Genomic DNA, 27,465 nt, shown 5'->3' with positions numbered 1-27,465 from the left:
GTTATGCTATGCCAAGCGTTGTTTTGTTAGGCTATGCTATGTTGTGTTTTGTAATGCTATGCTATGTTGTATTTTGTTATGCTATGCTATGTTTTGTTGTGTTTTGTTATGCTATGCTAGGTTTTGCTATGCTTTGCAATGCTATGTTTTGTTATGTATGCTATGTTTTGTTGTGTGTTGTTATGCTATGCTATGTTTTGTTGTGTTTTGTTGTTTTGTTATGCTATGCTTTGTTTTGTTATGCTGTTTTGTTATGCTATGGTATGTTTTGTTTTGCTATCCTATGCTTTGTTTTGTTATGGTATGCTATGGTATGTTTAGTTTTGCTATCCTATGCTTTGTTATGCTATGCTATGTTTTGTTGTGTTTTGCTATAATTTGTTATGCTATGCTATGTTTTGTTGTGTTTTATTATGCTATGCTTTGTTTTGCTATGCTATGTTATGCTATGTTTTGTTATGCTATGCTATGCTTTGTTATACTATGTTTTCTTATGCTAAGCTTTGTTTTGTTATGCTATGCTATGTTGTGTTGTGTTTGGTTTTGCTATGCTATGTTTTGTTGTGTTTTCTTACGCTATGCTATGTTTTGCTATGCTTTGCAATGCTGTGTTTTGTTATGTATGCTATCTTTTGTTGTGTTTAGTTATGCTATGCTATATTTTGTTCTGTTTTGCTATGTTTTGTTATGCTATGCTTTGTTTTATGTTATGTTATGCTATGTTTTGTTATGTTATGCTGTTTTATTCTGCTGTTTTGTTATGCTATGTTTTGTTTTACGCTATGCTATATTTTGTTGTGCTATGTTTTGTTATGCTATGTTTTGTTATGCTATGCTTTGTTTTATGTTATGTTATGCTATGTTTTGTTATGTTCTGCTGTTTTGTTCTGCTGTTTTGTTGTGTTATGTTATGCTATGCTATGTTTTCTTTTACTTTGCTATGTTTGTTTTGCTATTCTTTGTTATGTTATGCTATGGTTTGTTTTGTTATGCTATGCCATGTTTTGCTGTGTTTTGCTATGTTTTGTTATGCTATGCTTTGTTTTATGTTATGTTATGCTATGTTTTGTTCTGCTGTTTTGTTGTGTTATGCTATGCTATGTTTTGTTTTACTATGATATGTTTTGTTTTGCTATGCTTTGTTATGTTATGCTTTGTTTTGTTATGCTATGTTTTGTTATGCTATGCTATGTTTGGTTGTGTTTTGTTATGCTATGCTTTGTTGTGTTTTGCTATGCTAGGTTTTGTTTTGTTATGGTATGTTTTGTTTTGCTATCCTATGCTATGTTTTGTTATGCTGTGCTTTTGCTATCCTATGCTTTTGTTTGTTATGCTATGCTATGCTGTGTTTCGTTATGCTATGCTATATTTTGTTATGCTATGCGGGTGAGGGTGTGTGAGTGTCTGTGAGGGTGAGTGAGGGTATGGGGGGTGAGGGTGTGTGAGGGTTTTTGAGGGTGATGGTGTGTGAGGGTGAGAGGGTGAGGGGGTGAGAGGGTGAGGGGGTGTGAGAGTGAGTGAGGGTGTGTGAGGGTGAGAGGGGGTGAGGGGGTGTGAGGGTGAGGGGTGAGGGGGTGTGAGAGTGAGGTGGTGTGAGTGTGAGGGGGTGTGAGGGGGTGTGAGGGTGAGTAGGGTGTTTGAGGGTATGTGAGGGGTGTGAGGGTGAGTGTGTGAGGGTGAGGGGGTGTGAGGGTGAGGGGGTGTGAGGGTGAGAGGGTGTGGGAAGGTGAGGGGGTGAGAGGGTGAGAGGGTGTGTGAGGGTGAGAGGGTGTGTGAGGGTGAGAGGGTGTGTGAGGGTGAGAGGGTGAGGGTGGGTGAGGGTGTGTGAGAGTGAGGGGGTGTGAGAGTGAGGGTGTGTGAGGGGTCAGGGGGTGAGGGCGAGTGAGGGGGGTGAGGGTGAGTGTCTCCAATGAATGTCGCTGCTTCGCCTTCTTTGAAAATGTTCAGTGCTGCAAATAGAGCATGCCGCCCTAATTATCACAGCTTGAGGCCCCAAAGTGATAATTATCACAGCATGCATAGAGGCGCCCCACACTGCTGGAGCTCTCAACTGCACATTACCGTATTTTCCGGCGTATAAGACGACCTTTTAACCCCTTAAAATTTTCTGGAAAGTCGGGGGTCGTCTTATACGCCGGGTACAAAATTTTATGGTATTTTTTCATGCGCTTTTTCATAGCGAGGACTTCACTCGAAGGTGTCAGACCGCTTCACAATACGAAATAACAAGAAACAACACACCTTATGTTAAAAAATACAGCCACCGACCCTGGCAACGTCCAAAAATACAGCCACCGACCCTGGCAACGTCCACACCCAGGCCCCGCGCCATGAATTGTGCAAGTATCGAAAGCGAGCGTGTTTTTGTCATAGCGAGGACTTCACTCGAAGGTGTCAGACCGCTTCACAATAGGAAATAACAAGAAACAACACACCTTATGTCAAAAAATACAGCCACCGACCTTGGCAACGTCCACACCCAGGCCCCGCGCCATGAAGTATCGAAAGCAAGCGTTTTTTTCATAGCAAGGACTTCACTCGAAGGTGTCAAACCGCTTCACAAGCGAGCAAATGGCGCCATGAGTCTTACCTCGACTGCCGCTGCCGCTGTACACGCGCCTCCAACCGCTTGCACATCCCCAGGCAGACGAGGCAGCAGGACGAGGCAGCAGGACGTCCGAAACACGGTACATGGTAATGGGCAGCCAGCGCCGAAGATGGCAGCGCCCTGTGTGTTGACACGTTTGGCACGTTTTGGCACGCGCACCTCTCCCCTTGGCATGGGCGTGGCATAGAAAGGGGACTGTACAATGTTCCCGAATGTTCCCGAAGGCAGTAGAGCACTTGCCGTGATTGGCTGGTTGTTGCTAAGAGGAAAGGCAGTCTCGTGACCAGATAGCATATTTGCCGTACCGTACGTGTGGTGTTGAAGACAGTCTCTGCACCTGTTCATACTGTACAGCACCAGTACCGTACATCGAGTGCAAATGGCTGACAGTCAAGAACCCGGCAAGGCTCCAGCAGCACATTCCGTGCAAATGGCAGACAGCGAAGAACCCGGCAAGGCTCCAGCAGCGCATCCAGAGCAAATGGCTGGCAGTCTAGAACTCAGCAAGGCTCCAGCAGTGGCAAGGAGAAGGAAATATGAAGCCAGCTACAAACTCAAAGTTGTGGCTTTTGCCACGGAACATAATAACTGTGCTGCTGCTAGGCAATATGGAGTGACAGAGAAGATGGTTTGGGCCTGGAGAGCAAATGAGCAAGCATTGCGGAGTATGCCAAGGGGCAAGTGTGCACTAAGAAGAGGCACCCCACATTGGCCAGAACTGGAAAAGCATGTAGCAGACATGGTGGCCGAGCATCGGCAAAGCGGGTATGTCGTGACCCGAAATAAAATCCGATTGGTTGCACTTCAGTGGGCCAAATCTAATCCCGATCTCAGCCACAGATTTAAGGCCACTGTGTCCTGGTGTACCAGATTCTTGGGAAGGCATAATCTGGTATTGCGGCAAAAGACAAAAATTGCCCAGAAATTACCTGTGGATCTTGATGCCAAAATGCATAGCTTCCATCGCTACGTCATTAGGCTGCGCAATGAACATGTGTATGCGCTAAGTAGCATCGGAAACATGGATGAAACTCCGATGAATTTTGATATGATTGCCAACAAAACTGTCCATCAAAAAGGCGAAAAGACAATTTTAATAAAAATAACAGGACATGAGAAGTCCAGTTTCACTGTGGTACTTGCATGCACAGCTGATGGTGGCAAACTGAGACCAATGGTTATTTTTAAAAGAAAAACAATGCCAAAACTCAAGTTTCCTGTTGGTTGTTTTGTGCATGTGAATGAGAAAGGATGGATGGATGAAGAAGGGGTAAAGCTATGGCTTGATAACGTATGGAGCAGGCGACCAGGTGGACTTCTACAAAGGCGTAGTCTACTGGTGTGGGATATGTTCAGGGCTCATTTAACTCCCAGCACCAAGCAAAGGCTGGCAAGACTAAAAACGGATGCTGCAGTTATACCTGGAGGACTGACATCGTTGGTGCAGCCACTGGATGTGTGCCTAAACAAGCCATTTAAAGATCGCATCCGAGAACAGTGGAATGAGTGGATGGTTAGCGGTGAAAAAACATTCACAAAAGGAGGAAACATGCGTGCTCCACAGTTGGATGTTTTGTGCAACTTTGTCATAAAGGCCTGGAACGACATCGATGCAGAAACAGTCATAAAGTCTTTCAAGAAGTGTGGCATATCGAATTCATTAGATGGTATGGAGGACGACTATCTGTGGGAAGGTGAAGAGGATGCCGAAGAAGAGACCACATCATCTGATACGGAATTGGTACAAGATCCATACGATGACTGCCTTACAGATGTACCACAAGATCTCATTGACTTACTTATGAGATCAGATGACGAAGAGGAGGATTTTGAAGGCTTTTAAAGGGAACGTTATAAATCCTGTAGAAATCGCTTGGATTTATGGGAAGTTATGGAACGTTTAATGCACTTGCACTGTTTCATGCACTACGTTATTTATGTTTGCCGTACCGTACCGGTATATTCAGAAGTGACAGTTTTTGATATGGTTTTAAATAAAAATATTCCGAGTAAAGCAAGATTGTTTCTACAACCAATTTCTTTGCGTTCAGTCTTTCAGTTTGTAAAATAAACGCTTATAGGTACCCACTGCCCACTGATAAAGCCTTACTGCTCACCCAATAAACGCTTATAGGTACCCACTGCCCACTGATAAAGCCTTACTGCTCACCCACAGGAAGGAGGACTAGACTAATACGGTAAGTTCAAAATACCGGTACATACTCGGAATGGCTATGCTGTGCTGGAAGTGGGGGGGTCGTCTTATACGGCGAGTATAGCACAAAACCTAAAATTTTTCTGCCAAAGTAGGGGGTCGTCTCACGACTATATTCTCTTTCCCTGCCTCGCCCAGCCGTGTTGTTTGATCAGGTGCTGGTGGCGGCAGGCGCCATTTTAGGTGTGGCTGAGGGCTGCGCTCTAGTCGCGCCGGACTCCCGCCCTCCCAGGCTACTTAGGGCTGCTCTGTAAAGCCCTCGCTGCCTTTCTTGTGCTCTCCCTAGTGAGAGACACTAGGGCTGCGAGCGTTTTTGTACCAGAACTGATTTGCTGCATTTTACATTTGTGATTCTGTATTTTAACAGCCAAATAGATCGTTTTTATCAATTTTACTGGGGGGCTTCTAATTAATGAATTTTAACTGGGAATTTACAGAGGCACACTGACACTTCTTCTCACGACTATATTCTCTTTCCCTGCCTCGCCCAGCCGTGTTGTTTGATCAGGTGCTGGTGGCGGCAGGCGCCATTTTAGGTGTGGCTGGGGGCTGCGCTCTAGTCGCGCCGGAATCCCGCCCTCCCAGGCTACTTAGGGCTGCTCTGTAAAGCCCTCGCTGCCTTTCTTGTGCTCTCCCTAGTGAGAGACACTAGGGCTGCGAGCGTTTTTGTACCAGAACTGATTTGCTGCATTTTACATTTGTGATTCTGTATTTTAACAGCCAAATAGATCGTTTTTATCAATTTTACTGGGGGGCTTCTAATTAATGAATTTTAACTGGGAATTTACAGAGGCACACTGACACTTCTTCGCACGACTATATTCTCTTTCCCTGCCTCGCCCAGCCGTGTTGTTTGATCAGGTGCTGGTGGCGGCAGGCGCCATTTTAGGTGTGGCTGGGGGCTGCGCTCTAGTCGCGCCGGACTCCCACCCTCCTCACACCCTATATAATGTGTCACACGGCCAGACGGCGCAGCGGGCTGGCGCAGCGGGCGCGCCGGATGCGCGCCGAAGCCGCGCCAAAGCCAAGCCCGTCTGCGCCCGTCCGCGACCGGACACGGCCTAGGGCCACACCCCCTGTCCCCGATGGCAGAATTACCTGGAGCAAGAGCGATTTAGTAAGTTTCTCCTCGTTCACATGTACCACGGGCCTCCATAGCATAAGGGTGGGGGAGACCGAAGGATGTAAACACTGCCAATTTTGTTTTAGCACTATGCTCGCTAACTCTAGGGCTAGCGCCTCTCTGTTGTCCTGCGGCCTGATCAATGCCAGATCGCTTAGCTGCCATAGACACGATGTATATGACCTTCTTATTGATAAACATCTCGATCTGTTGTTTATCACGGAAACCTGGTTAGAGGCCAACTCTGATCCTGATGTGGTCCAGGCTCTACCAGATGACTATCAAATGGTGCGCCTGGACAGACCCTTAGGCAGAGGAGGAGGAATTGCGATTGCCTTTAAACAGCAATGGGCCTGCAAACTCGAACGAGTCAACCTAGTAGGTTGCGAGGCAGGTATCTTTAGCATAAACATTGATGGGAGCACGACGATCAAGGGTCTGCTAGTCTATTGCCCTCCAGGACCTATGTCCAGATTCAAAGGGAATCTTTTAGAGTGTGTGACTGAATCAGCGATCAGGAGGGATAAGTTTCTATTGTTAGGAGACCTGAACACACATCTTGACGACCCAGCAGATAAAGGAGCGGTGGAGTTCCGGGATGAACTTCACACCCTACAGCTGGAACTAAAGGGGCTGCTTCCTACACATAATCGCGGGCATCTGCTTGATCCTATATTTGCAAACTGGGAGGATGTTTCAGTTGCTCCTCCAGTGCCCCTGCCTTGGACAGACCATTTTTTGGTCCCATTTGCCATCTTCCTGCCCAAATATAAAGCCAGCGCCCCCACCCCTCTCAATTATCCTCGGCGTAGGTGGGCAAGATTTTCCCTACAAAACTTTAATACGGCCCTCACGGCAGAAGGTCCTCCAGGAGGCAATGATGTGAATACAGCGAATAGGTTGCTTAACGACCGTATTACTGCTGCTTTGGACTGCACAGCCCCGCTGGGACGTTCAACCAAAGGGGCACAGAGACAAAGAACGGCCCCCTGGTTTGGCGAGGTGCTGCGCTGTGCCAAAAGGGACTGTAAACGTGCAGAAAGGCAGTGGAGAGTGGCATACGACGACCGGATGAAAGAGGCCTATCTCGTTAAGAGACGTGCCTATCACAACAAGATACGGATAGAGAAGGCCACATACTATGCTGACAGAATCCACGAGGCAGAGAACTCGTCCAGGGAACTGTTCAGCATATATAAAACCCTGGCTACCCCTAAAACCTCTACCTTAGAGGATGACCACTCAGTAGCAGCATGTAATCGCATTGCGAACTACTTCGGAGATAAAGTCTCCAAGATTTACTCCGCTTTTCCCCTTATACCTCCTGCAGCGGAAATGTCAGCAGACTTATTGAGTGATGAAGCCGATCACAATCTACTACTTAATTTTACCACCCCTCCACCGGTGGATTTAGTTGGGATTTGCAGATCTGTTAAATCTGGCTCTCCTCGGGATCCCGCCTCTCCAAAGAGGCTGGGAGACAGTCTGGAAACATTAGAACCCTATATCAGACATCTGCTAGACATCTCCTTTTCATCCAGTTCCATACCAGAGGACTGGAAACAGGCTGTGGTGCTCCCCTTACGTAAGAAGCCCAACATTAGCGCCGAGAAGCTAGAGAATCTTCGTGCCATCTCCTTGCTGCCTTATTTTTCTAAGATCGCGGAGAAAGTGGCAAATAAGCAGCTAATGAAATTTGTGGAAGAAAGTAACCTCCTTCACCCTACGCAATTCGGGTTTCGGCCGCGTCACTCTACGGAGTGTGCCCTTCTTAGGGCTACCGAAACCCTCAGGCAAGGTGCTGATGAGGGACAAACCATGGCCTTAATCCTCCTGGACCTCAGCGCCGCGTTCGACACTGTAGCACATTCTATCTTGCTACAGTGTCTGAGCAAAGGCGGGGTGAGAGGGGCAGCATTGAAGTGGATTTATTCATTTCTTACAGGCCGGGGCTTCCAAGTGAGGCAGGGTGACCATTACTCTGAGCGCATCTCTCTGGATCAGGGGGTGCCGCAGGGCTCGTCCCTGAGCCCTACTCTTTTTAATCTTTATGTCGCCCCGATTGCTACCTTGGTAGAGAGCTATGGCCTCCAAATGGTATCATATGCCGACGACACGCAGTTGGTCATCTCCCTATCACTTACCCCCGGTCCCTCGGCGGACATCTTCAGAGCTTGCATGCAAGATCTCGCGGCCTGGATGTCCGCCAACTGCCTCAAACTCAACGGAGGCAAGACCGAGGTACTGGTAGTGGGGGGAGGCCAATCAGCGTGGACGTCGGCGTGGTGGCCACCGTGCTTGGGCCCACTACCTGCCCCTTGCCAGAAAGCAAAGAACCTGGGCATTTGGTTTGATTCTGACCTTGCCTTCGGTCCTCAGATCAATCAGGTGGTTGGATCATGTTTTGGGACCCTTAAAAGTCTCAGGAAGGTTTTAAAATTCTTACCTATCAGAGCCCGCCAAACTCTGGTGCATGCACTAGTCACGTCAAAGATGGATTACGGCAATCTTCTCTACTTGGGAACCTTGGAAAAGAACCTGAGCCGTCTCCAAGTTCTCCAGAATGCCGCTGCTAGACTAGTGCTTAGACTATCTAGAAGAGCGGGCTCCGCAGCAGCCCTCCGGTCTCTGCACTGGCTCCCGATTCGCAGCAGGGTGGAATTCAAAGCCCTGTGCACGTGCCACCGGATCATCAACGGGAGAGCTCCGCTCCCTTTGAAAGGATTGCTGACACCCTATGAGCCATCTCGCTCTCTGAGATCTTCCGGCTCAGGACTCCTGTCAATTCCCAGGGTGTCCAGAGCCCGGATGGGTGGAAGATCTTTTAGGCTCCTTGCAGCATCCAGATGGAACAAGCTACCAATGGCACTGCGACTAGAACCCTCAGAAACACTGTTCAGAGCCAAGCTGAAGACTGCTCTATTTTCACAGTAATTTTCTGCATTTATCAGTCTGGTACACATTAGCTCATTAGCGCGGGGACACGCCGCTGTGCGTCACCAAGCGCTCTACAAAACCCCCTAAATAGAAATAGAAATATACGCCGGGTCGTCTTATACGCCGGAAAATACGGTAATTATAGTTGAGTGCTCCAGCAGCCTGGGGCGCCTGTTGACATGCTGTGATAAGTGGGGTCTCATGCTGTGATAATTGTTACTTGCAGCACAATACTGATTCCCGCCCCTCCAGGACTCCGTGACCTGCCTCATGGTTGCCAAGGCAATATTTCTGAAAATATTGTCGTGCTACCGTAAGGCAGGTCATGGAGTCCTCGAGAGGTGGGATCCAGAGCAGACAAATCTGCTAAACAGGAGCTTTTTCCAATGGCAGGCCTCCATTTCGAGAGGCCTGCCAATGGAAAAAGGGGGCGTGGTTTCACGCAGTACTGAAATCCCCCTGTTCACAATAGGTCTTTGCCTGCAGCAGGGCCATGCCCTGCAATGCAGGCTTCGACCTAAAAATAGTGCCGCTGAAAACAGCATTTCCTGTTTGACCAGTACGTTGGTGTGATTTCAAGCGGACCATGACGCAGCAGAAGTCGGAAACACTAAGCGGATTGTCCTGAAATGGATGTCTTGGGTTGTGGTGGACTGGATTCCCTCACTCGAATATATTGTTGTCGAGCTCCCGCTGAAGCCATAGGTATCGGGACCCGGACCCCCAGGGTGTCCCTGCCCCACCTCCATAAATCCCACAAATTAATGATATACCATCAAGTATTGTGGGTGAGAAAGAGGCCATGTTTATTACAAATAATCTTCACCAATAAACATGACAATACATATCTTTGCATATTCAAATACCCATATGAAACTGACATTAAAAACAATATCAAATGAATATGTACAAGCAAGTTCTTCTTCGCATCATGATCAAATGGCAGAATCAATTTTTTTTTTACAGAAGACGTGTTAATGATCACTCCAGCACCAAGGGGCATTCAGGGTCGCGCCCCCCAAATGAGAACCACGCAGGTGCAACCTGCCTGCGTCCTTGAGAGGTGAGTCCCTGCCATCTGCTCCTTGTCCGCAACCCTAGGGGCCTACCCCTCCACCACCAGGCTGTCTTAAGGGGGTGCTCGTAGGGTATAACCAGGGGCAACAGCCCCATGGCCTAGTTTGTATCCTGGAGCCCCCACCCCCCAGCAGGTGTACCCATTCTGTCTGGGGTAAGCTTACCGTCTCTTCCCCTCAGTGCTGGTCTAGGGATTACGCAGGAGGACTCCCCTTAATGATGCAAGTCAATCTATGAAGCCTCCTTACCACCACAAGGGCGACCAGGGCCAACCGGACCTTCGCCCTCCCCACCACTTGACTGGACGCGGTTCCGTGCTGAAGAATAGAGGGCCTGGGCAGAGTGCCCTAAATAGGCCCCCACCATCGCCCTCCATCGGCACAAGTGACGTTGCCCTTCCCCCGGAAGGGATCCCTCGCCGGGCGCCGTAGCCAATCCCTGGGCCAAGAGTCGTGGAGGCGTGGCTAGGACCCAGGGTGCTGTGTCCTAATGGCGCGCTTCCCAAAAGTGCGCGCATCACCATGGTGCCAAAAGCTCCAATTCAGACAAAGTCAGATTTTGTGACCATAAAGTGTACTTCAGTGGTCAGATCGATTTCTTTCCCGCTCCAGTTTTAGGTATTTTGGCAGTCCAAGTCTTCTGGCGGGGCAGTGCTGAAGCTGTTGCCCAACAGCCAAGGGTGTGTCCTTCCTGGCCAAGCCTCAGCACCATGTCTCAGCCCTTGAGTGGTGGAGAGTGATGAAAAAATTAACTTGATATGTCTTTCGAATGTTCTTTAGAGTACTGTGTTGCGGTGCAAATCGGTATTAATAGTGGACAAAGTTAATTCTTCTCTATCTTTTAGTTCAATGGTGTTTCTGTAAATTAGCATTTGGCGAGAACAGTTCTTTGACGTGTTTCAAGCTGACCCGTGTTGTCAAGGGATTCAAAGTACACTGGTCAAAAAGCTGAGCAGAATCAGTTAAAGTAACTTACTGTTTTTTAATTTGCATTATGCCACTTACAGTTTTGCTCTGCCTTTTATGACTGAAACTCTTTTACAAGGGGGGTTTTGTCCGATAGTGTGGCCGGGTAGGACAAGATTCAATTAGAAAGAAAAGGAGGACCCAGTCACTCGTTTTTTTGTTCTGCTATCTTTTTTATTTAGAGCAGAATCATACACTAAGGTATTTAATCCTTAGGTGTATATGTTGTGTTTTAGGAAAATGGGAAAGGAAATTGCAACGATTTTTACAAATTTATGACATTCCGAAGAATTACTCACTGTCCTGCACAAAGACACATGTATTTACAATAACTACAAACATACATTACTCTGAAAAACGAAAAGAATTACACATTTATACAATTCTACACAAAAGACATTTAAAGATGAATTACTTATTTGGTAAGAGTACCCTGTCCACGTTTTCTATGTCAGGCCACTAGGATGAATATCTTTCTCTGTGTTTTGGCCTGATCGCGCATGGGGCAAATAATACAATAAACATTCAATTTTAATTCTGGAAAACAAAGCCTTATATATATATATAATAAACAAAACACAATCCACAGGCTCTCCGAGAGAAATCAGTCCAGCACGAAATAGAAGTGCCAGAAGTTGTTTAGTACACAACGCGTTTCGACTGTCCCGCAGTCTTGATCACGTGTAGAATATACATACACACACACATACATAGAAACGAGAGAGAGAGAGCAATATGGACAAAACACTAATGTGGGTCGTAGGAACTGCACAGTAGCACACTCTGCTTATCAGCAACAGGGGACGGGGAGGAGCATACATGGGAGAAAGCTGAATAAAACATACACTCTCATGCAGTGCTTCAGGATAAATGAATAAAAGGGGTCCTATAAAGCAATTACTCATGGAAGAAATGAAAAAGACAATCAGAAAGATGGTTAAGAGGCTATACTCCAAGGGAGGAAAACAGACATGCTGGATGGGCTAAAGCAAACCGAGCCAGCAAACAGAAAGAAAGCAACTATAGAGCCAGTAAATAGAAAAAACTAATGCGAGTGACAAAACAAAGCCAATGGTAAGCAATGGATAGAATGCATTTTTAGTTAAGCTTTCAGCAAGTCATCAATATGTCTTTGACACCAGACACCAACACCATCAGGTAGCTTCGACCTAAAATCTGGTAGATCAACCTTCCTGCTCACTCCTGCCCTTATCACCTGCTTCCTTCACTATCTGGCACAACTAGTGGAAAGGTGGTTCACAAAGGTAATAATGTTCATACTAAATTCTGAGTATTTAAAAAGCCTGCGGGCAATATATATATAATTATCCACCCATAAACTTTACACACCCTCACGGCCAAAGGATAGGTGATTCAAGAGTGTCCACTGTTTTCAAAAGGGTCCATGAAAAAAGAGACCGCCCCTAGTGGTGTCGATAACAGATGCACTGAAGAGTTTACAAGGATATTATGAAGCCTGAATTTCAGCAATCAGACACTTTGTACAATGATCGGCATGCAAATTGACTATGGTAATAGTTCTTGCAGGTATTGGCACTGAAAATAATAATACAACACCAATAGCTCATACTTTCAGTAATACGAGACCTAGTGCATTGCAAATGCTTGCATAGTGATCCAGGAACCAGCATTGTATGTCTCAGTGCAGTACCGCAAGCTGTTCCTAGAGGTCCCTAGTGAGCAAAGCACCAGCACTGAATGTCTAGGTGCAGTACAGCAAGCTGCTCCCAGAGGTCCCTTAGTGAGCAGGGCACCAGCCCTGCATGTCTACAAAGTTGGAGTTATTGGCATTATAAATGGCAATGTTATTTACCTAGCCATGATGCAGGGTTCAGTGCCATAAGTGGCCAAAGGGGCTGCCCTTTTGACCACATACTGTACTGCACCCTACAGAAGATATGTTAAATCCATCCTACCCATAATGCATTGCATGCAAGACTACTACAAGTACATTGAAATAGCTATGTCCATATATAAAATTAGTAGCTTTGAAATGTGACAAAAGAATTATTGCATTAATTTCGGATTAGGTTGTACTTTGTGTGGAGTTGCTGAAAGGAAATTTATAGACGGTCTCATATAAATGTGAGATGTTCTAGTGAGTGAAGTAACCACTGCCACCCTAGCTTAGGACCCTGCCTTAAGCCTTTTAAGAAAATAGTGCCTTGAGGCCGTAATTAAAACCTAGGGAGTAACAACACATGTAACAGGGGGTGTCCTCATGATAGGTTACAAGAAGAGACAAGGCAGTACTAAGGAGGGACTACTAAGTCTATTGACCAATGAAAAGCCACCTTTACCAAGGACAGGGACAGGATCCAATTAAAAAGATGGGTGGAAAGTGGGCGTAGCTTTAGGCCCATATCCTGAGTACTAAAAAACAACACAAGGGCCAAAGCTGAGGGATTCTTTTGACCAAGAAGGCTTTCAAAAACAAGGGTGTTTAGATTCAAGCATAAACAACCTGCTTAATTTACTAGTAACGTAAAAAGATTTATTCTTTTTCAAAACATATTTTTTGTTTGCAACACAATATTTTAGTGCATGGAGAAGACACAATTTTTATATACAATATATACAACAATAACAAGTGAAAATCTGCATTACCATACTTCAATCATACATGGCCGTCCAGTCATACAAAAACACATTCATACACAATGATATACACAACAAAGAAAAGAAAATAATCCACCTATCGGTCGTGAGTAAATTGGAGGAATCCCTTTTGATTAAGCAATTTTTTAAGTCTTTTCAATGAATCAAAAACCGAGAATCCACTTCTCTGGACAATGGTTAAGGGACTTTGTTTTTAACACAGAGCGTGTAGACCAGATACGGGGATGTGATGGTCGACGCGTTTCGAACCCCAGTCATTAAAGGGGTTCTCCTCAGGACCAAATGGTTCTGGAAAAATAACAGAAAAGGTGCTTAGGGCAGGGTATCATTAAAAGGCGAGATGAGAGACATTAACCCCGTGCAAACCACAGCCTACCTTAACCATAGAACCAAACGTCATGAAAATCCAAAGACGACGAATCATAGAATTTCACAATGAAGTGCACGTAGTGGCTGTAACCAAAAGGGAATAGACAAACGTGCTAGATTTAATGACATGTGCTTACTCTCAATCGTTCAGTTTGATCTAATGCACTGCTGGGTGGGACTCTTACCTGGAGTTCGACAGGCTAGTGACCTGCCGTCGGGTCCATGCTTCTCCCTAATCCCGTGGGAAAGGTTTGCTTCGTTGCTAAAAAGGAGCGGACACAGGCAGTCGGTGAAAATGGCCTGGTGGGCAAAGTCGTTGCGGGCGGCTGAATTTTAACTTGCCACTTACCGATAGAAAGAAAGGCATCCGTCCTTGTTTCTGTCGTGCGAGTTGGAGAATGTTTGCCGATGGTCGGTGTTCGTACTTCCTGGTTTAAAACGTCCCAAGTGTTTCTGGGACTTGTAGTTTCACAAATGTCGGGTTACGGCGGAGAGATGTGACAGGGGGTGTGTCAACTGAGGGATTGCGATTACGCATTGGCTCGAAAACTTCAGGTGTTAGTTTTGTATATTTCAGAGATCTCATTCAAGCCTTTTAATGCTGTGTTGAATTTCATAATTAATAGTGCCTCACGTTGAGCTAATTTCGCATCCAAGTCTCCTCCCCTTGGATCTTTTTCAATCTTGGAAAGCACTGTCCATTTTAAGTCAGTCTGTTCGTGTTTCATCCTGGCCCAATGATTAACTAGTGGGGCATTTTCAACACCTCTCCTAATTCGGGATTTGTGCTGGGTAATCCTGCTTCTCACTTCCTGTGTAGTTTTACCAATGTATACCAAAGGGCACAGGCAAACGATGGCGTACACCACATTTTTGCTTTTACAGTTTGTAAATGTATCATGCTTCCAATGGATGTTATCAAAACTAAACACAGAGTCCTCGATAGTTTCATTGCAGCAGGTGCAAGTTCCGCACTTGTGGTGGCCCTTGGTGGGAGGTAGTCCAAAAAGGCTTTTCAGTGTTGGTGCTTTGACTTTCGGGAGGGCAGCTCTCACAATGTGATTGGCTATGCTCTTTTCCTTTTTGTACGCAAACAATGGAGGTGCAAGAAAATCTTCATGGAGGTCTTTCAATAGATGCCAGTTGGACAAGATCAATTTCTTATATGAATTTGCTGCTGGGCAAAATGTGGTGACACAAACCATTCTTTTTAGATCTTGTTTAACTTTCTTTTCCAGTAAGGTCTCTCTGGGAGTCCACCAGGCTCGTTTGAGGGAGTTCTTTAATAGTTTTTTAGGATATCCTCTTTGCATGAGGCGCTCTTTTAGATGGCCAGCATGTTTGAAATATTCCTCCTTTCCTGAACAGTTACGGCGAATCCTGAGGAATTGTCCGTAAGGAAGATTTTGTTTCATATTGCGCGGGTGGTTACTAGTGAAATGTAACGCCTTATTCTTGTCAGATGGTTTTCGGAATAAAGTGGTACTTAATCCCTGTGTTTAAGATTCTATTTTCACGTCCAGAAATGTGATGGATTCGTTGGATGCTGTGACTGAAAATTGGATGTCGGCAGTTCTTGAGTTAAGCCACTCAACGAATTGGTTCAGTTCCTCCTGACTCCCTGTCCAAATAAAGAACACATCATCTATATAACGCATATAGTTGGAGATGCGAGGGCTATGTGGATTGCCATTGTATATGAATTTCTCCTCATATAATCCCATAAACATTATAGCCAGCTCTGGAGCAAAGGGGCAGCCCATCGCTACCCCTTTTATTTGGAAAAAGAAATCAGAGTCAAAGGTAAAAAAGTTCTTCTGCAATGCGAAGCGAGCTAAATCAAGAATAAATTCTGTGGGGACTCGCACTGGTCTCTCCTGATTTTCCAAAAAGAAGGTTAAAGTTTCCAAAGCTTGTTCTTGTGGGATTTGGGTGTACAAGACACCACGTCAAGTGTGACCAGTAATTGTGTTCTGCTGTCAAAGTTGATATTAGCTAATCGGTTGAGAAACGCAGTGGTATCTCGCAAATGGGCTGGAATGGTGTCAATAAAGGGCTTAAAAAAAAAGTCGATGTATTTTGCAACCGGTTCGAAAAGGGACTCGCAGCCAGAAATTATAGGGCGGCCTGGTGGATTGACCTCATCTTTGTGCATTTTTGGGAGGACATAGAACACCGGGGTCCTGGGGTTCTTATTTTGTAGAAAAGATAGTTCTTTAGGCCCAACAAATCCTTGGTCAAAGCCTCTCTGAATAACTTCAAACAATTGATTTTTAATTTCTAGAGTAGGATCCTTGCCGATGCGTCTGTAGCAATTTTGATCATTTAGTTGGCGGTGGACTTCCTGTTTATATTTGTTTACGTCCCAGATCACAATCGCTCCGCCTTTGTCGGCCTGTTTGACCACGATGGTATCGTCATTTTTTATTGCCAAGAGGGCATCTTTCTCAGCTTTGGCTACATTATATTTTACAAAGGTTTTCTTTTTTTCTAAAGAGGATATACCAGATAATATGGTACGTTCAAACGTGATGACTTCCTTAGGGATCTTTGGACCTTTAGGGCAGAATGTCGATTTTCTTTTTAGACCTGTAACTTCCTCTTGTTGTTCTTCTACTGATTCTTGAAAAAAAATTTTCAAGCGAATTTTACGACAAAATTCTAGTGTCTCTAATTTCATTTTTACATAATCAGTGGGTCGTGATGGGACAAAATTAAGACCTTTAGTAAGAATAGATGTTTCGGCTGGTGAAAGGATTCTATCAGAGAGATTGAATATCGGTGATATGGTTAGCTCTTGTAGAATTTCTGACGTGATCTCATCTCCCATGGTTGAGGTGCTCGAGTCCGGCCTCGAGGTTTCGGTTGGCCTCTTCCTAAAAAAGGCTGTTGATTTTGCTGTTGTTGTTGGTATTGGCCCGGACGATTATCGGTTCTGTTTTGAAATTGTCGGTTAGTGTTATCAGGCTCACTCCCGGAAGACGAAGTTGTGTCGGAGAAGGTAACGTATCTTTGGCGTGACCTTCCCTGATTGTCCTGGAAGTACCGACGTGAGTCCGACCGTGTATAAAAATCCTTGCTCAAATATGGATAAATGGACTCCAAAGAAAAGTTCTTTTTATCGACTTCGAACTTGTTGTTTTTCTGGGTGACTGTGAAGTCCTTGAATTCCAGAATTTCTTTTTCAATTTTTTCCAGAAGACTTTTAGAGTCCGAGATAAGTTGGTTATTTTCAATTTCCCTCTGTAAAGTAGCTATTTCTTCCAGTTCTTTCTGAGAAATCTAGCACGTTTGTCTATTCCCTTTTGGTTACAGCCACTACGTGCACTTCATTGTGAAATTCTATGATTCGTCGTCTTTGGATTTTCATGACGTTTGGTTCTATGGTTAAGGTAGGCTGTGGTTTGCACGGGGTTAATGTCTATCATCTCGCCTTTTAATGATACCCTGCCCTAAGAACCTTTTCTGTTATTTTTCCAGAACCATTTGGTCCTGAGGAGAACCCCTTTAATGACTGGGGTTCGAAACGCGTCGACCATCACATCCCCGTATCTGGTCTACACGCTCTGTGTTAAAAACAAAGTCCCTTAACCATTGTCCAGAGAAGTGGATTCTCGGTTTTTGATTCATTGAAAAGACTTTAAAAATTGCTTAATCAAAAGGGATTCCTCCAATTTACTCACGACCGATACGTGGATTTATTTTCTTTTCTTTGTTGTGTATATCATTGTGTAAGAATGTGTTTTTGTATGACTGGACGGCCATGTATGATTGAAGTATGGTAATGCAGATTTTCACTTGTTATTGTTGTATATATTGTATATAAAAATTGTGTCTTCTCCATGCACTAAAATATTGTGTTGCAAACAAAAAATATGTTTTGAAAAAGAATAAATCTTTTTATGTTACTAGTAAATTAAGCAGGTTGTTTATGCTTGAATCTAAACACCCTTGTTTTTGAAAGCCTTCTTGGTCAAAAGAATCCCTCAGCTTTGGCCCTTGTGTTGTTTTTTAGTTAGATTTGGCTCAGCCTAGCTGAGTTATGAGTCAAGACCCTAGTGTGTTTTTTTCATATCCTGAGTACAGCATGCCTCGAAGAGACTGCGCAAGCGCTACCTATGCAAGACCTAAATATTGTACTTTTAAGAGGAAAAGCATGCCTTGCAAACACATGAAATGGGTAAAACACACTTACCTTTACCTCCAGGGCACAAGATAAGCCGGACGCTGCCCCATATTGCGCTTATTGGAAAAGACTGCGTTGCTGATATTCGGCTGCCACCAGTCAAGCGCTGATCTGTTAAAAAACATAACATCACAGGTGAGTTTTTCAATGGCAATTATACTTTTATTTCATGCGTATTGATGCGATTGTCACAAGCACTGCTAGCATCTATACGGTATACACACTTTTTCATAAATCAGCAAAAAGTTGCACATTTACGCATTGTAGTTTCCTTCTATGGTTTGCGCAGATTTCCAATTTCTAGCAAACTCATTAAGCTTCCCAATAATGTGCAAAATTCTGCATAAATCCTAGTATGTTCTACTTATTTCACTAGACTTTCGGTAACCTTAGAATGCACCTGTGCAAGAGGAATGGAAAAATTGTGTTTTGAGATTATTGCCAAACTCACAACTTTGTGAGAGTTCACCACTTTCCCAAAGAACACCCTGATTAATGCCTTAATTCTACAGCGAGAAGCCACCACAACTACAGAATCTCCCTAGCAATGATTAGAATTTACAATCAGAAATGCCTGGAAATTATCCTTTTGTGAATTTGGATTAGTTAATTTTCAGTACAACTTCACCTCTTTCCACACCCATGATACAATGAAGGATGGAAAGAAAACATTTCGAAAACAGGATCGTGTACATTTGTCCAGTTATTCATCAAAATAGATTTTGCCCTCTGAGAGTGCTCCACAAGCAATGAAAAAAGGGCCATTTCTATTCCTGGTGCAGGAATTTGGCACCACCACTAGATGGCAATCTGGAGGTGGCTTAAAAATGCTATGGTCCTGTTGACCAAAACACCCGAGAGCGTTTAAAGGAACAATATGCTCAGTTGCCATTTTCGGAGTGAATTCTGGGCTACAGGCCATTGACAGACGCATGATCCTGGGGTACTCACATGAAGCATTCACTGTCGCGAACAAAATAAAAAATAACAATCACGTTTTATGAAAACAAAAATCCTCATTTCAATTATGTGTGATGGGAGAAAAAGTTAGGCGATAAGAAGACTTACTATCCCCTCTGAAATTATTGATCCCTCCTTAGATGTACGCAAGGGGAGCGACAAGATGAACAAGAACGGCATGCATCACAAATAAATTGATTTTTTCGCTACAGCAGTACAACTGGAGGCCTTTGGGAAGCGAACGTCTACCAGAAATGAATTTCACAGTCGGGAGACCACGGAATCCTCCGCTGTCAAGTTTCGACAAGAATCACTCTGGCTGGACAACATTAATAGTTCATGAAGGATTGACTCCAACAGACAAGACATACATGGCTTACTGGTGGTGCATAAAAAGTCAAACATTGCACTTCCTGCAGGTCAGAAGCATTTCTGGAGAGTTAAGCTTTGCTGGTAATTGTAGGGCAATCCGGAGGCAACGAGCTGCAATCGTAGCCGTCACTGTCAAAGTTTTTCAGCACAATGGCCGCCCACTAATTTCATGGGAGCTGAGGAGGAATTTAATTTTCTTCCTCCATGATGCTCTGACCCCTAAACTTGTGTTCTGAACCCATGCCAGTGGTAGATAGGAAAGTGTCCAATTTTGGGGGCCAGATTTAAGATAAAAACACTTCCCATTTCAAAGCCAGGGGAATTACTTATCTGAAAAGGATTCCTGTTTCTTTTTTTTTAATGCTATAAGAATACCCTGTTTTATACATTAGGCTTGCATCATTAGGTTCCTTGTGAACATATTTCCTTGCAAACAGTTCACACAGGATTACAGCAAGGCTAAACTATTTTGTTACTTGTTCCATTCACAGTGTTCTATTAAACTGCAACACAAAATTACAAGGTATATGTTGGAAGGTGTTTTTTAGTAGGTGCAGGTAGGTACCTACAGCTATTAAGAACACCACAAACACAGTCCAGTCAAGACTCAATAAATTAGTTCTTGCTCAGCCCTTGGTTTCTTAGCTCAAGAGCAGACAGGCTTAACTTATGAGACAGGTGTGTAAAGCATTTAAAAACACCAGTAACAGTAAATAAGTAAGACACAACACAAAATAAAAACCCAACACCAATTTCTAAAAATAGGATACATTTTTATGATTAAAATGACACCAAAACGACAAATAACCACTGTAAGGAACCGGAAATATGAATTTTTAACGATTAAGTGTTTTCTAGTGCCTAACAGCCAAAAACACCAACTTGGAACATCTGGTTGCGTTTGACCGGGACAAAGTCAAAGTTTTAAGTTGACAGAGATGGAGTGCAGGTCGGATACGGTAAGATGAGCAGTAGGGTCCGGTAAAGTTTTTACCTTCTGACTTAGTTACTTTTTTGGAGCTTTAGCATTCAACATCGAGCAAGGATCCTCATTAGGCCAGGTGGCAGTTCAACTATGGTGGCTTGCTTCAGGGCAAGGCATCTGTGAACTCCTGGAGGTCTCATCGACCGTGAAAATCTCAGGCTGAGTTGAGGTTCGGTATCCCCGGCTTGACTCTTGACAGGTCGGTCAACTTAAGGAGCTTTTTGCCAAAAATTCTCCAAATGGTCTCACACTTCTAAATCTTCTTCCAGAAGATCCTTTTTTGGGTCTTGATGTGTCCATAAGACCAATCCAAGGGTCCTGAAGCTCTGAGTTGCCCCTTGGGAAGATAGGACCACAAGACGCACAATGCACCAACCAAACAAGACTGCCACCTGTACTCAGCGGAAAATATTGCTGTCCCTGCTGCAATTTCTCCCTACGTCCTCCCAGTTTCGCTTTTTAACATAAACGGGACACAATCACAACACTCAATTGACAGCCCCCCCCATTAAGGACCTCACTTTCCTTAGCCTTAACTGCCGCTCACTCCCAAAACACAAATTGGACATTTTCAACCTCCTTCTTGATGAGCAGCCTGAAGCTCTGTTCCTCACGGAGACCTGGTTTCATGAGAGTGCAGGGCCGGACGTTGCTGCAGCATTGCCAGCAAACTATGCCATTGTCCGTAAGGACAGAGCGTCCAAACAGGGTGGAGTTATTGCCATCATCTTTAAAACTCACCTTCAATGCAGATTTGATCCACTAGATATTCCCTATTGTGAAGCCGCTTTCTTTAAATTAATCCATAACCCTAACTTTACTCTATCCGGCTTGCTTGTCTACCGCCCGCCAGGACTCCCTACAACATGGGCTACCTCCTTTCCCAGTGATATAGCCCCCCTACTTATGAGTACAAAAAATGTCTTGCTCCTAGGCGACCTCAACCTACATATAGAGGACCTTTCTAACTCCATATGTAGCAACTTTATCTCTGATCTGGCCGCCATGAACATCAATTTACTTAACTCCTTTCCAACTTACAAAGCAGGCCACCTGCTTGACACTATTTTCTCCAACCTTTCCCACATTTACTGTGCCCCTGCAGTGCCCATTTTCTGGTCAGACCACTTCCTATGCAAATTCAGACTCACTCCCCCTACCACGTCAACTCCATCATGCCCTTCCCTTATAATTCCCAAAAGGGACTGGAAAAAATTTAGACTTAATCACCTTAAATAATCTTCTATGCTCTAATGTTCCCTCATAGGACCTTCCGGTTGATGCACAGTCTACTAATATTCATAATTGGCTTTCAAACGCATTAGACTTCTGCCTTCCCCTCTCTAATAAAAGACTTAATACCCACCGACCTCCAGCTCCATGGTTCAACAACATTTTAAAAAAGGAAAAGGCTAAATGCAAAGTATTAGAGCGAAGGTGGAGGAAAGACTATTCGCCTGTATCCAAAAACACCTATACAAAGGCAAGAAAATTGTATCATAATCTCTGTAACTCAGCAAAGGCCAGCTTTGTTTAAAAAAACTATCTCTGAGGCTGTAAATTGCCCAAGAACACTCTTTGGACTTGTGAAAGAACGTGCCGCTCAGAGACCACAGCAAAGCCTCCACCTCTAAACAAATGTCAGTGTGACGATCTTGTCTGCTTTTTTACACACATTTTTTTTTTCAAATCTATCTAGAAATTGCGAACTCACATACATGCAAGCCCCTGCAGCCACACTCTATAATCTTGCCCCAGATTATTCCCCCTTACGACCCTATGATCACTCCCCACATGGAATCCTCTATGGAGTCTAACTCCCGCACCGCCTTCCTAGACTCCTGGCCCCTTCTTAACACAGACTCCCTCAAAATTATTTTAGACAAAGTCAAGTCCGGTTCTCCTAAAGACCCTCTCCCAATTTCAATACAGAAAGAGCTCGACACCCCTCATCTGCATGTCATCCTAAAAGCTCTGAATTTTTCTTTACTCGAATCTACAGTCCCCTCACTTTGGAAATATGCCATGGTGACCCCTCTCTTAAAAAAGCCCACTGCTGACCCTAACACTCCCTCAAATTACCGACCTATCTCCCTTCTGCCAGCCTTCTCTAAAATTCTCGCGAGACACATTCACTCCCACCTCTCTCTGTTCATTGAAACTAATGACATCCTTCACCCCTCTCAATCCGGTTTCCGAACCAGGTTCTCCACTGAAACTACACTGCAGGGAGTCACTGAGAGGCTGCGACAAAATCTTGATGAGGGAGAGACAGTGGCGCTCATATTGTTGGACCTCAGCGCAGCGTTCGACACAATATCCCACACCCTTCTTATTAACACACTGAAGTCCCTAGGAAATCGTGGATCTGCCCTAGACTGGATCATCTCCTTTCTGGACAACCGCACCTTGCAAATTATTTCTGCCACAACCAGCTCGGACACCCACTCATCACCCCATGGGGTACCCCAGGGCTCTATCTTGAGCCCATTACCTTTTAACTTATATGTCAGGCCTTTAGCTGATATAACAGAACAAGCTGGTCTGACGCTTTTTACCTACACCAACGACTCCCAGATCATCTTCTCTCTTTCAAACACCGACCCCTGTACTCCATCTCACCTTCAGCAGGGTCTTGGGGAAATCGCAAAATGGATGACTAACAACTACCTCAAGTTGAATGGTGGAGAAACTGAGGTCTTGATCCTGGTAAAGAAGAAAGATCTCTGGGGTCCACTACACTGGCCAGCCGAGATGGGTGCTCTCCCGCAACCCTCCACCATGTCCGTAACTTGGGCGTAACCATTGATGACTCCTTGACCATGCATCATCAAGCAGTCAATGTTACAGGAGTGTGTTTTACCATCCTAAAATGGCTTAGGAAGATCATCTGGATGCTGCCAACCCCCACCCAAAAAACAGTGATCCATGCCCTTGTTACCTCACGGCTTGACTACGGAAATATCCTGTACCTGGGTTACAACAAGGCAGTGATTCATAGATTGCAGCTAGTACAGAACTCCGCAGCTAGACTTCTGTGTAGAGTTCCCAAAGCCTCTCCCATTTCCGGTCACCTCCGCAACTTACACTGGCTCAGGGTGGAGAACTGTATCAAGTTCAAAGCCCTGAGCTACATGTTCAAGATCAAAACTGGCATAGCTCCTCAATACCTTCAATCCCTTGTACGCCCTTACATTCCCACTCGTCACTTGCGGTCTGCAACGCATGGTAATTTCACGGTACCCAGGTTTAAACTCGCCAGGATGGGTGGGAAATCTTTTTCCTATCTTGGCCCATCCCTCTGGAATGCCCTTCCCCTTGTTATCCGTAATGAAACTATCTACATCCGCTTCCGCAGAGCTCTTAAGACCTGGCTCTTTAATCAATAACTCTTTCTCACCGCCGCTTTATTTCTGCACTTAGTCTGGCATGGCGCCGGGAAACCCTTCTTGGGTAGCTGTTGCGCCTTATAAATGCAAATGAAAAAAAAAAAATGCACCTGGCCAAATCCTTCAAAGTCCAGGTGAAGCTGGTCAGCTGGGTTCTTGGTACAGGTGATGCAGGTAGGGCTCTTTTAACCTGTTGCTTTCAGGGAGTTCACTCCTTAAACTTTCAGAGCCAGGCAAAGTCCTTCTTTTGGTGAATCATAAAGTGTTCAGCAGGTGCAGTCCTCTTGGTGCAGACCAGGGGTTCAGCAGGGCAGTCCTCCATCTTGTTTCTTCCAGGCAGGGATCTTATTTGCTGGACTGCTCTCCCATATTTATCCAGGCTTCTGGGCTCGCAAGCAGGGGGACACCACTGCCCAATGGGGTACAGGGTGCCATTCTCTGTGATGACAAAGTGTGGCATTTTTTTGTCCCAGAAGGCACTGTGCTAGAAAAATTAGAAAATCTCTCCTGGAGGTTCAGGTCTGGTAAAGCCAACCCACAGGTATAGCTACCTATCCATAGCACTGCTCTTCCAGCCCCTCTCCTAATCCAATTACTGGGGCTCCCATCTGGCTGGGGGTGCAGGATGTAGGGGTGGGGCTGGTTCCTGTCCCATCTTTCAGACCAGTTGGCTACCCAGCCCCCTTTCTGTCCTAGCATCTGCTGCTGCAGATCTCCTCCCACCAGATGTCTTCTTCGTTTCAGTTCAGGTCACTTCACACCTCCCTGAGGCAGCTTAGCCTGCCAAAGTCTGGCCAATCATAAGAAGCTGATACAGGGCTGAATTTGGAACTTTAGGGAAAGCAGTTCTAAGACTTCTTTCCTACCAATAGTTATAATAAATCTTACCTTGGCAAGTTGTTGGGTTTATTGCAACTATTAATTTGACACTTTGAATTATGTGAGCTCACTCTTATCAAATGATAGATTTTATTAATGTTAGCCTATGCAGCTAATGTACTACAATCCGAAAAACAAAGTTGGCAGTTATTTCCTCACCAGGGCATATAAAACATATTTCTATGTTTTATGTTGTATGTATTGCCGTGATTTAAAAGACAATAAAATTAGGTTGAAATTAAAAAAAGAATGTGCCTGCTTATTTTAACATGGCACCCTACCATTGGGGCACCTAGGACAGACCTTAGAGGTGACTTTTATGTAACAAACATTTGTAATGCAATAGGTCTCGCATTTACCAGAGCTTAAGCTATTGGCATTGTAAATGACAGTAGCTTAAATTCTCGCAAAAGTGAGACCTATAGCATTGCAAATATTTTTTGTTTACAAGCGCCCCACGCTGCAATTCTACATTAATAGAGGCCACGCCCCTTTCTTTAGAATGCTGTGTCTAAAGTAAGGTCAGCGGCTGCTATTAAAGTGCGGTATGGAGCATGTTTACCAAAAAAAAGCATTTGTTTCTCAAAGCTCTTCTAAAGAAAGAGGCGTGGCCCATATTAATGTGAAGGCGCGGCATGGGGCGCTTGAAAGCAACCAAAAGTGAAATTGTTAAAAAAAAAAAAAAAAACATGCAGGCGACTGTGCTGCGGGGGAAGTGGGCAAGGAATGGAGCATACTTCAAACTTATAGCTGAGTTACTAAAAAACTGTTTTCGCAAATAAACAGCGACCGCTTTGCACAGCGCTTGAGCAGGGGATTGGGGGGCATATTTATAGCCAAAGCCCATTAAGTGAAAGTACGCATAGCGCGCTGCAAATACCCCCCCAAAAAAAAGTCTGCCACTGCAAAAACTGGTGTGCCTTCCGTGCTCTTAACATTCAATACCATTAAAGAAAATAGTGCTCAACGACTAGATAAAGCAGACCGTATAAGAACACAAGTAAAAAGTCCAGTTGTAGGGGAGGTTACAAATACAGACAAGCTGATACCAAGGAGAGACTAGTAAACCTATTCACGAATGAAAAGCAACGATTTTGAAACGATTAACAGGAGCAAATTGAAAAGATGACCACTAAACCATGAGCGTGAATGTAAAAGAGAGGAACCCCTTGTATGAAACAAGGGAACTAGGGTGTTAAGCCCAGAAAAGAATAATTCCCTTGTTGACTATACGGAGAAGCTAAAACTTAGCTTTGAGACAATAAAATTAACAATCATACAATAATACAATCTAGATCATATGATCAGAATCATGAACTAAATACAATCCAAAGCATTCGGTACAACAAGTTTTTATTATTAAGAGAAAGCAAAAGTAAAAACAATGAACATTCATATAACCTATACTAAAACATTTTTTTACTAACAGTTAATATTGACTATTGTGACCTGCACAATAACAAAGGACAGACAAAATTGTTGTAAAACATAAAAATTGTAAAATACATTGGTACATTCAAATCAGCAATTTATTCACACCCCTGTTCTATAACCATAAATTCCATATGAGCAAGGGAGGAAGAGGCTTGAATTGTACAAAAAGTTGTGCGTCGACGCGTTTCGGTGGTACTGGACACTGATATGTTCCACCTTTGTCATGACTAGGATATGTTGTCTGTCTGGTAACTGGTTCTGAGGGATTACCCTCTCTAAGTTCCCAGCTGGGAGTCTGTTGGAACTCTTGATTCTTACTTTCCAGGGCAAATTATTGTAGTCTTATAAATGGACCAGAGATACTTGGCGGAGTCTGTGTATTTGATTGACTCAATTATACAATGGTACTGGTCAAATTATATTAAAAGGTCCTGTCTGGGTTGGCGATTTGGACGCTCCTCAAGTAACATAAGAATTCTCTCCAGGATATGCATTTCGTGCAGAACCCCCGACACAGCGAGATTCATCCGCGGACGCAGGGCCTGCCATATTCCACTTTGGGGAATCTTCAACGCCTGATTCCAGAGCGGTTTACCCTGCCCCAACCTGCAGTTTCCAGCAGCCACGAGCAGCGAAGCAGCTGCCCACAAACCAAACTGCAGACAGTGGGCAGTAGCCTTCTCTTCCTTTATCCTGGAGAGAATTCTTATGTTACTTGAGGAGCGTCCAAATCGCCAACCCAGACAGGACCTTTTAATATAATTTGACCAGTACCATTGTATAATTGAGTCAATCAAATACACAGACTCCGCCAAGTATCTCTGGTCCATTTATAAGACTACAATAATTTGCCCTGGAAAGTAAGAATCAAGAGTTCCAACAGACTCCCAGCTGGGAACTTAGAGAGGGTAATCCCTCAGAACCAGTTACCAGACAGACAACATATCCTAGTCTTGACAAAGGTGGAACATATCAGTGTCCAGTACCACCGAAACGCGTCGACGCACAACTTTTTGTACAATTCAAGCCTCTTCCTCCCTTGCTCATATGGAATTTATGGTTATAGAACAGGGGTGTGAATAAATTGCTGATTTGAATGTACCAATGTATTTTACAATTTTTATGTTTTACAACAATTTTGTCTGTCCTTTGTTATTGTGCAGGTCACAATAGTCAATATTAACTGTTAGTAAAAAAATGTTTTAGTATAGGTTATATGAATGTTCATTGTTTTTACTTTTGCTTTCTCTTAATAATAAAAACTTGTTGTACTGAATGCTTTGGATTGTATTTAGTTCATGATTCTGATCATATGATCTAGATTGT

The 27,465-nt window shown here is 44.3% G+C and overlaps 1 protein-coding gene across 3 annotated transcripts in view; it reads right to left on the bottom strand.

Annotated features, from left to right (window-relative positions):
- Positions 1-27,465, bottom strand: part of FUT8 (fucosyltransferase 8) — an 811,602-nt gene that overhangs the window by 428,947 nt on the left and 355,190 nt on the right. For all 3 annotated transcript variants that reach the window (XM_086937112.1, XM_086937110.1, XM_086937111.1), the window contains one exon: positions 18,130-18,231. The gene's annotated coding sequence lies outside the window, so the exon portion shown is untranslated. The remainder of the gene's footprint in view (positions 1-18,129; positions 18,232-27,465) is intronic.

This window comes from Lissotriton vulgaris, chromosome 9 (assembly GCF_964263255.1).
Source record: "Lissotriton vulgaris chromosome 9, aLisVul1.2, whole genome shotgun sequence".
NCBI lineage: Eukaryota > Metazoa > Chordata > Amphibia > Caudata > Salamandridae > Lissotriton > Lissotriton vulgaris.
The sequence above is the reverse complement of the archived record's forward strand: the minus strand, read 5'-3'. Positions and strand labels throughout refer to the sequence as shown.